This window comes from Myotis brandtii, unplaced genomic scaffold (assembly GCF_000412655.1).
Source record: "Myotis brandtii unplaced genomic scaffold, ASM41265v1 scaffold190, whole genome shotgun sequence".
In the NCBI taxonomy this organism is placed as follows: Eukaryota; Metazoa; Chordata; class Mammalia; order Chiroptera; family Vespertilionidae; genus Myotis; species Myotis brandtii.
This window is the reverse complement of record NW_005357076.1, coordinates 3549788-3565215: the sequence shown is the minus strand read 5'-3', so window position 1 is coordinate 3565215 and position 15428 is coordinate 3549788. Positions and strand designations below refer to the sequence as shown.

The 15428-nt window shown below is 40.0% G+C and overlaps 1 protein-coding gene across 4 annotated transcripts in view; it reads left to right on the top strand.

Moving 5' to 3' along the window:
• KAT6B (K(lysine) acetyltransferase 6B) overlaps positions 1 to 15428 on the top strand; it is a 186275-nt gene that overhangs the window by 35559 nt on the left and 135288 nt on the right. The gene's annotated exons all lie outside the window — the stretch shown is intronic.

The following is a 15428-nucleotide window of genomic DNA, read 5'->3' as shown; positions in this document are numbered from 1 at the left end:
AGTGTGACAGGGGGCAGTGCCCCAACCCCCCAGTCGGCCCTACCCTGAGCGTGACTGAGGGTGGCATTGCAACCTCCCGATCCGCCCTGCTCTGTGCATGACAGGGGGCGGCGCCCCAACTCCCCAATCGGCCCTGCTCTGAGCCTGACCAGGGGCTGTACCTAGGGATTGGGCCTGCCCTCTGCCACCCGGGAGCAGGCCTAAGCCAGCAGGTCGTTATCTCCCGAGGGGTCCCAGACTGCGAGAGGGCACAGGCCGGGCTGAGGGACCCTCCCTTCCCCCCTGAGTGCACAAATTTTTGTGCACCGGGCCCCTAGTAAAATAATAAAAGGCTAATATGCAAATAGACCGAACGGCAGAATGACCCGTCGCTATGACATGCACTGACAACCAGGGGGCAGACGCTCAACGCAGGAGCTGCCCCCTGGTGGTCAGTGTGCTCCCGCAGGGGGAGTGCCGCTCAGCCAGAAGCCCTGAGTTGGGCTCACGGCTGGCGATCTCAGCGGTGGTGGTGGGAGCCTCTCTCGCCTCCGTGGCAGTCAGACTTCCCTCAAGGGCTCCCAGACTGCGATAGAGCACAGTCCAGGCTGAGGGAATTTCATGCACCGGGCCTCTAGTTGTAAATAAATGTCATACAGATATTTGTAAACTTTTTAAAAAAACATTTAATCACCTTTATTTATTTGTTTTTGTTAATCCTCACCCAAGGATATTTTTCCATTGATTTTTAGAGAGAATGGAAGAGAGAGGGAAAGACAGAAACATTGATGTGAGAGAAACACATCGATTGGTTGCCTCCTACAGGAGCCCTGACCAGGGCCCGGGCTGGAGAGGAGCCTGCAACCAACGTACATGCCGTTTACCGGAATTGAATCCAGGACCCTTTGGCCCGCAGGCTGATGCTCTGTCCACTGAGCCAAACCGGCCAGGGCTGAACATATTTTAACAAAGAACAGATTTATACTTTTGGTACTTTTTGTTCTTTTGAAATTAATTTTTTTAGACATAAAAGAAATGTATGAGTACATTCTTGAAAAAGTTCTAATGGAAAGAAAACAAAGGCTCATTTAAAATACTTGAGCCTCAATCATCTCATCTGTAAAATAGGAATAATAAAATATTGTTCATGGGTCTATTAATTAGGATTTAATGAGAAAATGCATTTAAGCACTTTAACACAGAGCCTATTTAATAAAAGAGATGGGCTAGTTATTTTAAACGGTGATGCATGCTTTGGCATGTATCTATATGGCCTGACAGTGATCTTTGACTTACTCCATCCTCTTTGAAGGCACTATGAAAAAATAGGTCTTAAATGTTTTCCTTCATACTTTGTGTGCTATAAATATGAGTTTAATAGCAGACACTTTTTTTCTTTTCTTTGTTAATTATTTAGATTATTTCCCCTTACTTCCTTCAAACCTTTGGTTAGTTTGGTGTTTTTCAAACAAAAGTGTGCCTCCCTCACAATTTTTGTCAGTTTCATATAATCTCTGTATTATTTTCTTTCAGAATATTCTACTAAAAAGGCATAACAACCAAATGTCATGCATGAATCTTGGTTAGATTCTGTACCAGAAATTGGGGGATAATTAGGTACATTTGAATTTGGACCAGATCTTTGGGGGAAATTAAAGCATTAATGTTAATGTTTTTCGTATGATGATGGCATTTTGGTTACCTATGAGTATGTCCTTGTGAGTTAGGAAATTCCTTTGGAAGTATTGAATGGTGAAGTGTCATGCTGCTGCAGCTTGCTTTCCGATGGTTCAACAACAAGCATGACCAAAGTGTGTGTATGAATAGGTACAGATTGATACAGGTGTAAAGATAGGAGGCAGAAGTGTGAACAATTGGTAAAGGTAGGTGAAGAGTTTATATGCATTCATTGTACTACTTCAGCTTTTCTGTAGGCTTGAAATTTTTTCAAAATGTAAATTAATTAGACGACTGTACATTTTGTAAATGTAATTAGACAACTCATTCAAAATTAAATTGCCTCACTTTCTTTAATAGATCTACCGAAAGGAAACTATATCAGTGCCATAAGTGGGAAACAAGTATTCCTTGTCATAAATAGAAGGTATCTGTAAAGGTTATTTTTAAAAAGCTGTATTAAAATGTGGCTGGACACTGTTATCTGCCAAGTTTTGAGCCCGAGGCCTGCTCTCTCAAAGGAAGATTAACAAACATTAGAGGGGTGTTAAGGACATGTCAGTTCCAAACTGAGACTCTCTCCTTGACTTAATGGGAGGGTCTGAGAGGAAATTGAAAAGAGAACAGCTTTCTTACTCTCTTATTCAGATCACCTCAAATGTCTCACGTCTCACATCAAAGCTTCTTGAATCCCACACTTTGGGAAATAGCTGCATCTGTTGATTTAAGTGTAATGTGTTAGAAAGAAAATAAAATTCTATAGTGCATTTTTTAATAGTGCCCATTATGTTTTTTTTAACCTTCTATGTTGAATTATCATGATCATCATTATTATTATTTCGTAGTTTGATCAGTGCAGATGCATGTTTAGCGGAATGATATCCTGGCCTAAGGCAGATGCCAGATTTTGCGGTTTAAGTTGTTACTCCTTTCTTGCTCTGAAGTAGCTCTTATAGTTGGGTTTTTGCTGTTGTTTTTTCCCCCCTTTCTCTTTTCTTTTCTGCTACATTGTTCCTGCTGTTATTTGGAAGCCACTAGGTCACTTTGCCTCTTGAACAATGAAAGAATCCAGATCATGTCTGTCTCACGTTTTGTTATCCCAGAACAAGACTCAATTGAATAAAACATATAACCCATCTGGCCTGGAAATCTCAGTGGCACTAAAAATAACCTACTAACAAGTTGTTGGATCAGGATATCTTGAAATTTTTTGAAAGTTCAGCTTCTTTTTAGCTGTTGCTAAGAGAGAAATTTCATTGACATGAGGGACATTTCATTGACATGAGGGACACGAGGACATGTCTGTATGCTGCCAGTTTTATAGGCATTTGGCTCTGCCGCCTTGCAGATGGTTAGACTCTGGGTGGTGGGTAAATGTGTGCTGATTATCTTATTGAATTAAGGTAACCTTTTGTCGTTTGGTGAATTCTGCAGACCAGTTGGTCAGGGAGCAGCTGCTCCAAGTGGCTTCATTTGGGTTTTGAAGTACACAAAGACTGTCTTAAGGGGTGGTCAGTCTAATCCAGGTATTCAACAAAGCAGTAGTGACAGCCTCCTTCCTCTTTTGATACTGTTTTCTGTTCTGGTGGAACTGAGTTAACAAAAACGTTTTTACTTTTTGCTCACTCAACTAAATGATTTAAAGGAGTGCTTTATTGAGTATAGACGAATGCTTGAAATTTTTTTTTTTTACCTAATGTTTTAAGTTGAAGAAAATATCCTATCATAATATTGGATGTTAGAAGCATTCACATTTTAAAGCAGAGTCTGTGTTTGAAGCTGTAAGATAGACTAATGGAGTTGTTTTCTTAGTTTATTTTTTTTTATAAATACTCTGGAAACTAAAAGCATGCCTTAGTGATATGACCTCTTGGCAAATTTCAGCTGTATAATTTTTGTTTGTAGGGCTATTTTGTTTTGAATCTGTCATATTTTTATATGGATTCTATCTTAATTTCTGGAAACTGTTTCAGGAGGCTTTATTTTTAATAAAGGGATTCTTAATTGTTTTCAGTAAATTGCCAAAATTGTGTGGCTCACTCCTCCTTTAGCAGAATTGTTCTTGGACTGATCTTTTTGGTTTTACTCTTGGTACAGTATAGGTGGCCTCAGAGAAAATGACTGTAGCCACCAGTTGATTTGCTTATTGTGAAGAAATCATTTAACAGTGATTGATGAGGAGCCATCTGATTTCTCTAGTTTGGTCATCTGTTTGTCTCAGGAGACTTTTGATTCAAAGCCCATTTTTTCATCCGGATTTATATGCTGGCAATGATCAAATGTTTACTTAAAGTTATTAAGCACATATTCTGTGCTGGCAACTGGATTTGGCCCTTCACATATGTTCTTTCATTTTATCCTCACAACAACTTTATGAGGCAAGTCTTATTAGCTGCGTCTCAGAGATGATAAAACAGCCTCCCAAGTTGGGTAAGTAACTTGTCCAATATCACACAGCTAATTAGTGCCTGGGCTGTATTGGAGCCCAGGGCTCTCAGTCTCTAAAGCTCATGCTCCATTTTGCCGTGCTGTTATTTTAATGAAGATCGGCCTTGTTACTAAGCCACAGTTCTTTAGTCAAGCTTAGGAGTAAACTGAAAGTTAAGGGTTTCAGATTCTATGTCTGTGCTTGTCTTAATTGGAGTAAAAATAACATAACAGGCAGTTGGCTTCCTTGTACACCTAATTTACTTTAGATCTTCCTGATAATCAATATACATCTCACGGAGTTATGTATGATACACACTCTCTTAATCAAACTCTAGCCCAAGACATCAGATTCTATGTCTATGCTTATCTTAATTATGGTAAAAAATACTATAACAATGTTAAAGAAAAAATTTGAAGTGTGACCAACACTGTTCATAATTTTACCACCTTAACAACCGTTTTGTTTTTATTTTTCTCTTCCAGATCTGTCTATGTGCATGTCCTTTATATTAACTATGGTCTATAAAGCATACAGATTAAAGCATAAAATATATAACTGAAAGCATATCTGTAGCTATACATTCTGCTTTTTAAAAAGCACACTGTTTCCTTTTTTAAGAAAATATATTTTTATTGATTTCAGAGAAGAAGGGAGAAGGAGGAAGAGAGAGAGATAGAAACATTAATGATGAGAATCATTGATCAGCTGCCTCCTGCACGACTCAGGGGGCTCAAGCCCACAACCCAGGCATGTGCCCCAACTGGGAATCCAACCATGACTTCCTGGTTCATAGGTCCATGCTCAACCACTGAATCACACCTGCCGGGCAAAAGCACACTATCCTCCTACATAATAAAAGTGTAGTATGCAAATTGTCCCCTCGACCAGAGTTGTCCGGGAGTTCGACCAGGGGGCAGGGCCGGCTGGGAAGAGAGGGAGGCCCCGGCAGGCAGCCAGCAGCCGCTAGGGACTCTACCAGTGCATGAATTTCCTGCACTGGGCCTCTAGTTATTTCATAAATATTTTCCATTTTAAATGTGATTCTTCAAAAAGGTTTTTCCTACTCTCCTTGAACCTTCCAATCTAAATGATGCCCCTTTAGTAATTCCACAAAATACCCTATACTTTTTCTTATTAGCACTTATTATAGCCTATAATTATATATTTATTATCTGGTTATCTTTTAACTTTCTTTGTCCCTTCTAGCTGGAAATCCCCCACAAAGACAGAGAGATCTTATCTCTTTGCTCACATCTGTTGAATTAGTGCAAGTAGTTATGTTATTTATTAGCTAAAATTAAGTTTTCATTTGTTACTACATTGCAGAAACACACACTCTGTCCAGAAACCACTGGACAGATTTCACCAAACTTGGAGAATTTGTGGATGATCATATGTTTTCTGATCCTGTGTCAGAGGTAATGTACAGAGATTTTAAGCATGAGGCTGAAGTTGAATGTCCTAAGGACAGGTTCTTGAAATTCAGACCTTGGTTTGCATTTTGGAGTTGTGTAAGCTTGGGCTACCCCATATCTGGATCTAGGATGAGTGGCAGCAGGATCTGCTTAATGATGACTGGTAAATCTCCCACTAGTTATCAGCTAACTTCAAATAGATCAGTGGTTCTCAACCTTCTGGCCCTTTAAATACAGTTCCTCATGTTGTGACCCAACCATAAAATTATTTTCGTTGCTACTTCATAAATGTAATGTTGCTACTGTTATGAATCGTAATGTAAATATCTGATATGCAGGATGGTCTTAGGCGACCCCTGTGAAAGGGTCGTTCAACCGCCAAAGGGGTCGCGACCCACAGGTTGAGAACTGCTGAAATAGATTCACTTGATCTTCTTATTTTGCTTGTTTAAACATAAATTATCTATTGAAACATCGTTTTGATTGCTCTTTCTCTTCTGTGAAACACTTTTGTGAGCTAATTAAACAAATTAAACAATGCAAATGTTTGTAGTATAAGAGACATGATATATCGATGTCTTAGGCTAGAATTTGGGGGGGGAAAGGAGAGACAGTGTGTTATATATAACCCTGTGATATATATAGTGATTATTAGGATTATATATTATTATTATACAAATCAGATACTTTAGGTATATAAGAAAGCAATGGAAAAAGGTAAAAAGAGTCAAATAAAAAAAGCCCAATTTGTTTTTAATCTATGACATTTTAAAACTAATTTTGCACTTAGGGTTAGGTGATTTGCCTTTGAGTCCTTGGAGAGCAAATGGAAACTGGATTTAATCCCCCAGTCATTCCCCTTATTAATTCTGCAGCCTTTGGTCTGCGTGCACTCTGCTCATGGAGCCTGCTTGCTTCTCCTGTAGGCTCGCCTCTCTCCTCCAGCTCTCATAAGGGTTTCTTCCACAGTCCTTCTTGGTGTCTTTGGGCTGCCCCATGTTATCTTGCTCTGTGTAGCAAAATTTTGCCAGTAGCCACATGCTTTTGGAGCCCGTGGTGGATGTTGAAGCAGTAATTAGATGGGCCTCCTGTCCTGGAGATGTCAGTTCATGGCTGTGTGTGTCAAGTCGAGACCAGAACCAGCAGCATAAGAAAAGTACCACAACGTTAATTAGCAGAGGATACACTCTTCTAGTAGCCATGTTATGTGGCCTTCAGATCCTAGCGCAGTGGTCGGCAAACTGCGGCTCTGCAAACCGCAGCTCGCGAGCCACATGTGGCTCTTTGGCCCCTTGAGTGTGGCTCTTCCACAAAATACCGGCTCTTCCACAAAATACCGACTTCTGTGCATGGGCCACGAAGTTTCAATCACACTGTACGTTCGCGCCCGCACGTGATATTTTGTGGAAGAGCCACACTCAAGGGGCCAAAGAGCCGCATGTGGCTCGTGAGCCGCGGTTTGCTGACCACGGTCCTAGCGGACTTTTCACCTCTTTGACGGTCTCTTGGCCTCTAGCAATTGCTCCTCCTCTGAACCGCTACAGCATTATGATCCTTATTTGGTGCTATCTGCAAGTCTTCAGTTCTGTGGGTCTTGACATTCCAGGCTGCTTTTAAGTTTCTGTGTCGTAAACTTATTTATATCATCTACACTGCCCACTACAGGGACATACCTAATTCAGTTAAAAAAAATTATAGAATCTCAGAGTTGAAAGAGACCTTATAGGTCACGAAGCTGAGCCCGTGCTTGAATCGCTTCTGTGGAATCCTCACGGTGGTTGTGCAGCCTCTCCCTCAGCCGCCGCAAGGTGGGAGCCTGTGTGCCCAGAAGCAGCTGTGTCTTTGGGTTCTGGTAGCAGTTACTTGCATATTTTGAGCTGCTCTCTGCTCTGGGTCCAAATAGGGCTGACCAGGAGTGAGAAAGGAAGTGTAGAGTACCTGGTCTGTGCCAGACATGATGCCTGGCATTTTGCTTAGGTTATGGTTAACAAAGAATGATGGGCTGTTGCTCAATTGGACGCCATCATTTATCTCCTCCTCACTTCTATTAGGATCCTGTGTTTCTTTCTGTTCCAGAGGGCCTGTCACCACTCTCTTTCTTACAGCAGTCTCCCCTCTTAGATGGGTTAAGGAGTAGGCATTATCCTTATAAAACAGATGAGGAAATTGAGGCCCAGGAGAGTTAGGGGCATACAGGTGGGAGTCAGTTCTTTATTATACTGGGGACCTCCTCTTTTGAGCTGAGGTGCGTGTCTTTCAGGCACTCTAACCCACCTTGCTTGGCATGCTAACCATCTTGTTCTTACTTGTTTGCTGTAGCCTTCACAGTGCTTCCTTCAGGGTGAGTGTTAATGTTGAATGCCTGGGTTGTGACTGTCCTGTGGCTGCGACGGGTCTTACTGACTTGTACCTGTCACTCTGCGGCCTTATACAGTGATGTCATTGACATGGCCACTTTTTGTCTTTACCAGTTTATTTATTTACAAATTCTTTCATTTATTCATTCATAAACATTTATTGAGTGCCTGCTCTGAGCCAAGCACTGTTCTAAGAGATACCCCTGCTTTCATGGAATTTATATTCCACTGGGAGAGGTAATGATAAATGAATAAACCAACAAGGTAATCACAGACTGTGTTAAGTGACATGAAGGAAATCAGGAGTAAAGTAAGAGAGAGAAAAACCAAGGAGTGGACTATATACACTGTGCTCTGGAAAATTCCTGAGGAGAGATAAAAGGAGAAGGGGTCAGCTGTGGGAAGAGCTGAAGGACGCAGGGAGGAAGGGCTATAGCAGAGAGAGCAGGGAAGAGCAGCAGAAAGCTTTAAGCTGGGGAACAGCACAGTCTGATTTGTGGTTTTTATTTTTTGTTATTTATTTTTAAACTTACAAGTGGTGTATTGCCCTGTGATTAACCTTTATTTAATTGGTCCTAATTTACTTTTCTCTCTCCCTCTTTTTTTTTTTTTTTAATCCTCACCCGAGGATATTTTCTCTTTGACTTCAGAGAGAGTGGAAGAGAGAGGGAAAGACTGAGAGAAACACATCAATTGGTTGCCTGACCAGGGCCCCAGGCCGGGGAGGAGCCTGCAACCCAATGAAGTACATGCCCTTGACCGGAATCAAACCCGGGACCCTTTGGTCTGCAGGCTGATGCTCTATCCACTGAGCCAAACCTGCTAGGGCGATTTGTGCTTTTAAAATCACAGACATGACAGTTAAAGGAAATGTCTGATCCTGTATTGGGAAAATAAAAAAGTTGCTATAAAGAACAGTATTAGGATAGATGGCAGAATTTGAATATGGACCGAGTATTACAAATCGTATTGTATCAGTGTTACATTCCTGAATTGATAACCCCTTGTGGTTATGAAAAGATTGCCCTTTTTCTGAAGAGGAGTGAAGAGTCAGGATTTTTGCAGCTTCTCAAATGGTGCAGAAAAAAGAGAGAATAGAAGTTGGCAAATTGTTGAGGGCATATGGGTGTTAATTGTAAAATTCTTGCAACTTTTCTGTAGGTTTGAAATTTTTTCAGAATAAAACTTTCAAGGTCACTGAGGCTGCTGTGGGAGGGGCTGGAGGGGGCCTTTGGGAGGAGGCTTTTGTCCCGGATGTTGCTTCTGCTTGGGACACTCTTCCCTGAAGCAGAGCTGCATCTTCCGTTTCGCTCAGGTCTGAACTCTAACGTCACTGTTTCAGAGAGACCTTCCCAGCCCAGCCCTACAAATTCTTTAGAGCACCTCTCACTTAATGAACTGAAGGAATCCTGTGGTTTCACTTGGTAACATGTTTAAATGTAAGCTGTTTGAGGGTCATGTCTGTTCTACTCGCTGCTGTTGCCTCAAACAATGCCTGGCACGCAGGAGGCATTCAGTATCTTGTCGACTGAAGTCAACTAAGAAAACCTTGACTTATAGCCCATCAATCATTAAAGAAATAAAGAACATAGGACAGCCCACAGTAGCCACCCAAGTGAGTTTATCTTTCGCTTTCTTATTCCCATGGGGACTGCAAGACCTCTGTTTATAATAATCCTGTGCACACTGTTTTTCCAACTTTTGATGGTAATTCAAAATAAATAATACATTTTATTTTATTATTGTTATTATTTTTAATCCTCACCCGAGGATATTTTTCCATTGATTTTTAGAGTAGAAGAGACAGGGAAAGACAGAGAGAAATAATGATGTGAAAGAAACACATTGATTGGTTGCTTTCTGCACGAGCCCCGACCAGGGCCAGGGCCAGGGCCAGGGCAGAGCCTGCAACCGAGGTATATGCCCTTGACTGGAATCAAACCTGGGACCCTTTGGTCTGCAGGCTGACACTCTATCCACTGAGCCAAACCAGCTAGGGCTAAATAGTACATTTTACATCATGACCTAGAATATACATATGTACATATTTAACTAAAACAGAAGTTTCATGTAGAGTTGACTCTCTACTTTTGAGTCCTGAACCTACCAGTAGTAAAGTGAAGTTACTTATCTTGAGAAGTTACTTCTCTGTGTGCGATATATGTGCTTTAATTTTTTTAATTTGATAAATTGGGAATGTTAGTACTCATTTCACAGAGCTGTTTGATACATTAAATTAGTCAATACACATAGAGTGTTTTGAACAGTCCCTGGCACATAAGAACTCAATAACGGTTATGTTTGTGGTAGTGGTAGTTATTATAAGAAATCAATTCAGGCTTAGGGTATAGATTCCAGATTAGTATAGAAGTAAACAGTAGCAGTGGCTGTTCCTCTGTATGTGCTATGTGATGATCAGTTTTAACTAGTTGTCTGAACAGTATATTAAAACAATGAGGGGAACTTGTTACTAGCTTGCCATTGTGGTGATATCAAGTGACCCTAAAATCAAAGTAATGAGAAATTGACTTCCTTTTTCTCAAACATTTAATTTGCTGTTTCTTCATCATATATCATCCTTCCTTTCACAGTCAGGGGGTGGTATTAACTTTTACTATAGTGCTACATCTTCACACAAATTACCATCTGAAGGAGCTTCTTAAATTGGATAAGTGAAATCTCTTTTCCTTCCCAGTAGGAACTTGTTAAACCAATAAATTCAAAATTCTAATTCCCATTCTTTTCTGGAATGCACCATTTTATTAATCTTGAATGAACATACAACCTCAAGCATCCTACAAGGCAAATAGACTCATTTTTAATCAGTGGCTCTATATACAGAATTTTATCATCATGAAACTTATAAACCAAGGAGGGAACAAATATTTGCACTTGCAACTTTATGTCAACATTGCCCACTATTTGAAGAGCTCTGTAAATGTATATCACATTTTTTTATGATGGCAGTAGAAAAATAGTCTTCAACTTCTTAGGATCACATCTGCTCTGTTATGTATGGAATGTGGAAGATAAGTGTTCTTTCTTTGTGACATGACTTTTTTTCATGAAAAGACTTGTTTTTGAAAAGCTAGCCTTCATTTTTTGTGTGTGCTTTTTGTGGTACCATTTCTAAGGCATCTCCAAGTTCTAAGGCAAAGTTTTATTTTGAGGAGTTACTGCTTTGGTAGTTATCATACAGAATTATTTCTCAATTTATGTAGACCTTTTATTCCAAGGCAAAAGCTAGCCAACCACAAGGGTGTCTGGGAGCAGAATAATGTAGAGTTAAAGTTTTGTGTGTCCATGTGGGCAATCTATAATGCTTTACAAAAGAAATTTTTTTTTCAAAAGAAGATTTTTAATGATGCTTAAATATGTGATGCTTTAAGATCCCAATTGAAATAAAAAGCTCATTAAACTCCATCGAAATAATTTAGAAAAGGAGGAGGATTTGGCCATGAGTGGGAGATACATACATTTTTTCAAGGCTTTACTGCTGTTTTGGTGCTGCCAAAAGTGGCTCTCTCTAATTTCAGCAACCAGAAGTGGTTATACTGTGTCTGCATCAAAAATGCTTTCAGGCTACTTAGGTTATTAGAATATACTTAATATAATACTCGTTTTTTCCAAAGCAACAATAATAATTAAGATGAAAGCACACATAAACTCTATGTCTGGAATGAATAATTTAGTTCTAAACATCATAAGAGCCAAGGAGAAAAGAGAAAGTTTGGTTTATAAGATTCTCATTGTTAGATATAGAAACATAGATGTTTCAAGAGAGAGGATTTTTTTTTTTTTAAAGAGAAAGCATTTATTGATTCAAAACGGAGTATCTCCAAGAAAGCTACATGAGATTTTAAGAGGCCATTTTAATGTTGTAGACTTGACAGTCGCAGCTATTCCCCATTTTGGAAAACAAACTATTAACCTTTCAGCTATTAAAAGATAACCTAGTTGTATATCCAGCAACACCCATTCCATATCTGCCCCAAGCTTTACTCCATCCTTGAGCTTTTATTTTATTTTTTTGTAAAATACATATACCTGCTATAAAAAAGTACTTTAAAAAATGAGAACAATTTACCCTCTTTAAGTTGTTTCCCATGACTAGCTTTAAGCCTGGAGTGGCCTGCTGGCCCTTTCTTAAGATGTTTCACAGATAATATGAGGGCTACGTTCAGGTAATAGAGCACTTCAGTGGCGATGGAACATAGGGTTCCTTGTCTCTGGCAGCAGTCTGGGGTAGGCTCTCCAGCTGCCCATGGTGCCACAGTGCCATCAGGACTCAGCGTCTCTGCATCTTTTTGCTTCACCATCCTTAGCACAGAAGCCTTCATCATGCTCTTCTCATTCTCACAAAATTGCTTCTTCATGTCTAGGCATCATGTCTTTTTTCCAGCAGGGAAAAGAGGGAACCTGCTGTGGGTGGGCAAAAGCCTTCTGGTAAAGCCTTTTCTTTCCTTTTTTTTTATTTTAAAATGTGTTTTTTGTTGTTGATAGTATTACAGATATCTTTCCCCCCCCTCCCCCTCTCCCATTGTCCCCCTTCCCTCCTGGTCCTCCCAGCCCTACCCGCAGGCCTTCACCACCCTATTGCCTGTGCCCATGGGCTATGCATATAAGTGTGTAAGTTCTTTGGTTTATCTTTTTTTCAGGAAATGAGGCAGCTCCATTCTCCCAGGGGCTTCTGCTTATGTTTCATTGCCTTGAGCTGGGTCACATGGCCTCACTGGCTGCCCGTAATCTGAGAGGCCAAGAATTTAGTTTTGCAGTCTCTTTGGTTAGGAGGCAAAGGAGAATGTGGTGGGGATGGGTTTGTATCAGTCAGTGTCTACGCTTGTTAAGGCACCATCTTGGTGTAGTTACCAACTTCGTGGTCTGATCTCGATGACCAACTGTCTCAGTTTGTTTGCAACTGTGAGCCTTTCCGGATGCAGGGCTTTCGTGCTCTAACCTGGACAGTCTTCTCTCCTTTCAAAACAAAAATCTGGTGCCATTCACCGCTTCTTTTGCTTGAGTGATTATACTAAAAACAATTATATGTTATCTCCAAATTTACATGTTGAACCCTATGTTGCTAGCATGACTAGTGGCACACAGGTGGGGGTGGAGTTTTACAGAGTCCCTCCTGTCACAGCAGGCTTCCTGCTGAGGAAGCAGTCTTGACCATGAAAGCAGTCTTGATGCAGACCCGTGACATGGGATGGCATGGGATGGGAGAACAGGGTCAGAAAGAACCTTCTCTCTCCTCCCCGCTCCTTTGCCTGAAGCTGAGACCTGAGCTGGATGCGTCTGCGAGGACTGTGGGAATCAGGATCTTCCTCTGCACTGAGCCCTGTCCCTTCTTCCAGATTGCCTCTTCTGACCCCACTTCCCTTTTTGAACAGAGATTCCTCTTAGTTCTCTTCTTTCTGTTAAATTAACCTGGCTCACTGCCTCTTTTCCTTAACCTCATCCTAAAGCTGTCTGATGCATATTTTATATTTTCTTGCATGTTTGACTTTCAGTTAATATTTAACAGTAATTGCATTCTGCAGCTATCCTCTTATCTGATACCCTGAAACTCATCCCTCTGCCTCTCAATTCTAGTCTCTGATAATTAAGTTTTGTAATAAAAGAAGAAGAAGAAGAAGTGTGATATTTGGACATATTCTCTTATTAGTAAAGGTATTTCTGAATATGAAACTAAAGCTGTGCATCTATAACAAGTTGTTCCACTTTGTGAATACTAATGTAATTTAGAAAGAAACCTTTCTTTGTTAAAGATTTTTTTTTCTACCTGGGCCACATGTTTCCAGACCTATTTCATAGTGATTTGTGGGTTTTTAGGTATGTCAATAGAGATGCTGTAGCCAGTATGCCTGGATTCTGTTAGATAAACATTTTGTAAGATTGCTTACTTTAAAAAATTATCTTTGTTTAAAAAGTTTTTCTTTTTAATGTCCTGGTAAAGAATTTTTTAGTAAAACCAATAAATTCTAGTTAAAACATTTTGTTTTTAATGTTTTAAATCTTTTAACCTCTTTTCTGAGGATTGATATATTAATGCTTTTTGGTTCGCATACTTTCTTCTGAATTTTAAGAAATCTGTACCAGAATCTATAACATGCTTATAGTACCTTTTGATGATCATATGGGTTTTCTTTATTGCAAACAGCTAAATGAAAATTTCAATGAATTATAGTGTGCATATGGAAATGCATTCCTCATCATTTAAATGCTATTGAGAATGACTCAGGCACTGTTTTCTTTTGAGTTCCCGAGAGTTTATTAAAAAACACAACAACAAACAATTGGCAATGGAATTGAAATAATGAATGTGTAAAATGGGAGGGAACAGTTGTCTTATTTGTTCTTCTTATCTTGATGCAAGTTTTACCACTTAACGTTTTCTAGTAAAATCAAAGTCAGTACGTGAGCCCATATGATTCTGTCTACTATGCTCTAAGGGTTTCCTGTCTTATCACAAAACATGTGTGTTCCAGAAGGAGAAAATACAATTTGGTTTCATAATGATAAATAGCTCTTCAAGGACACTGGAGTCAGGTATAAAGAGATGTTCATTGTTTTAGGACTATGAGATAGTGTGGAGGGGAAAAGGATGACATCACCGAGCTCCCAATCGTTGGCCGCTCCTAATATTCCAGCGCCCTCCTGGCGGTTTGCAGGGATGTATTTTCTTTGACCTTTTCATTAGCGGGAAGTCTTAGGCTTTAGGATTCAGCAGAAAACAGCCTAAACAAAATAGAGTTGTGTGCGACCCACTTGAATGTCTGCCTGAATAGGTACAGCACATCTCAGTAAGAACTGGTGAATGACTGCAGGTAATTAAAGCTCAACTTTTTAGAAGTGTGGCGGATAGCCTAATTAGAAAGAACATCACAGATACCAAAAATGTCTAAAATTCAGATCTTAATGCACTATTTTATACCTTGACACGCCTGGATAAGTTATCTTTATCTTTTACCTCCAGGCTTCTCCTATTCATCATCTACCTGGGTTATTTATTTATTTTTTGTGTACTTATTGTCCCTCTCATTGCCTCACTGTTGGGGAGGACAACTTTTCTATTGCAGTGCTGGAATTTTGCTATGTGGTACTTTCTTTTTTAAAACATATTTTTATTGATTTTAGAGAGAGAGGAAGGGAGAGGAAGAGAGAAACATTGATGTGAGAGAAAAACATCGGTTGACTGCCTCCTGCACACACGCCTACTGGGTGTCAAATCCAAAACTTGGGCATCTGCCCTGACTGGCAAATTGAACCGGCAACCTTTTGATGCATGGGACCATGTTCCAAACAACTGAGCCACACCAGCCAAGGCCTGCCTGGGACTTATACCTTGAAGTCTCACTGTTCCTAGAAGTCTATAATAGAATAGAAAAATCCCTTTTCTTTAACTCCTATGTGTGTGTTTTATCTGTTAAGGAATGTTGGCATTTATTGAGGAGGGAGGGGATGTCCCACATAGAGGTTTCCTTGTCCTCATTTACATACTTAATATATTCATCGCAACCCTTCTCCTAGCTTCAAATTCTGAACTCTTAGAAGACTTAGTTAGATGTT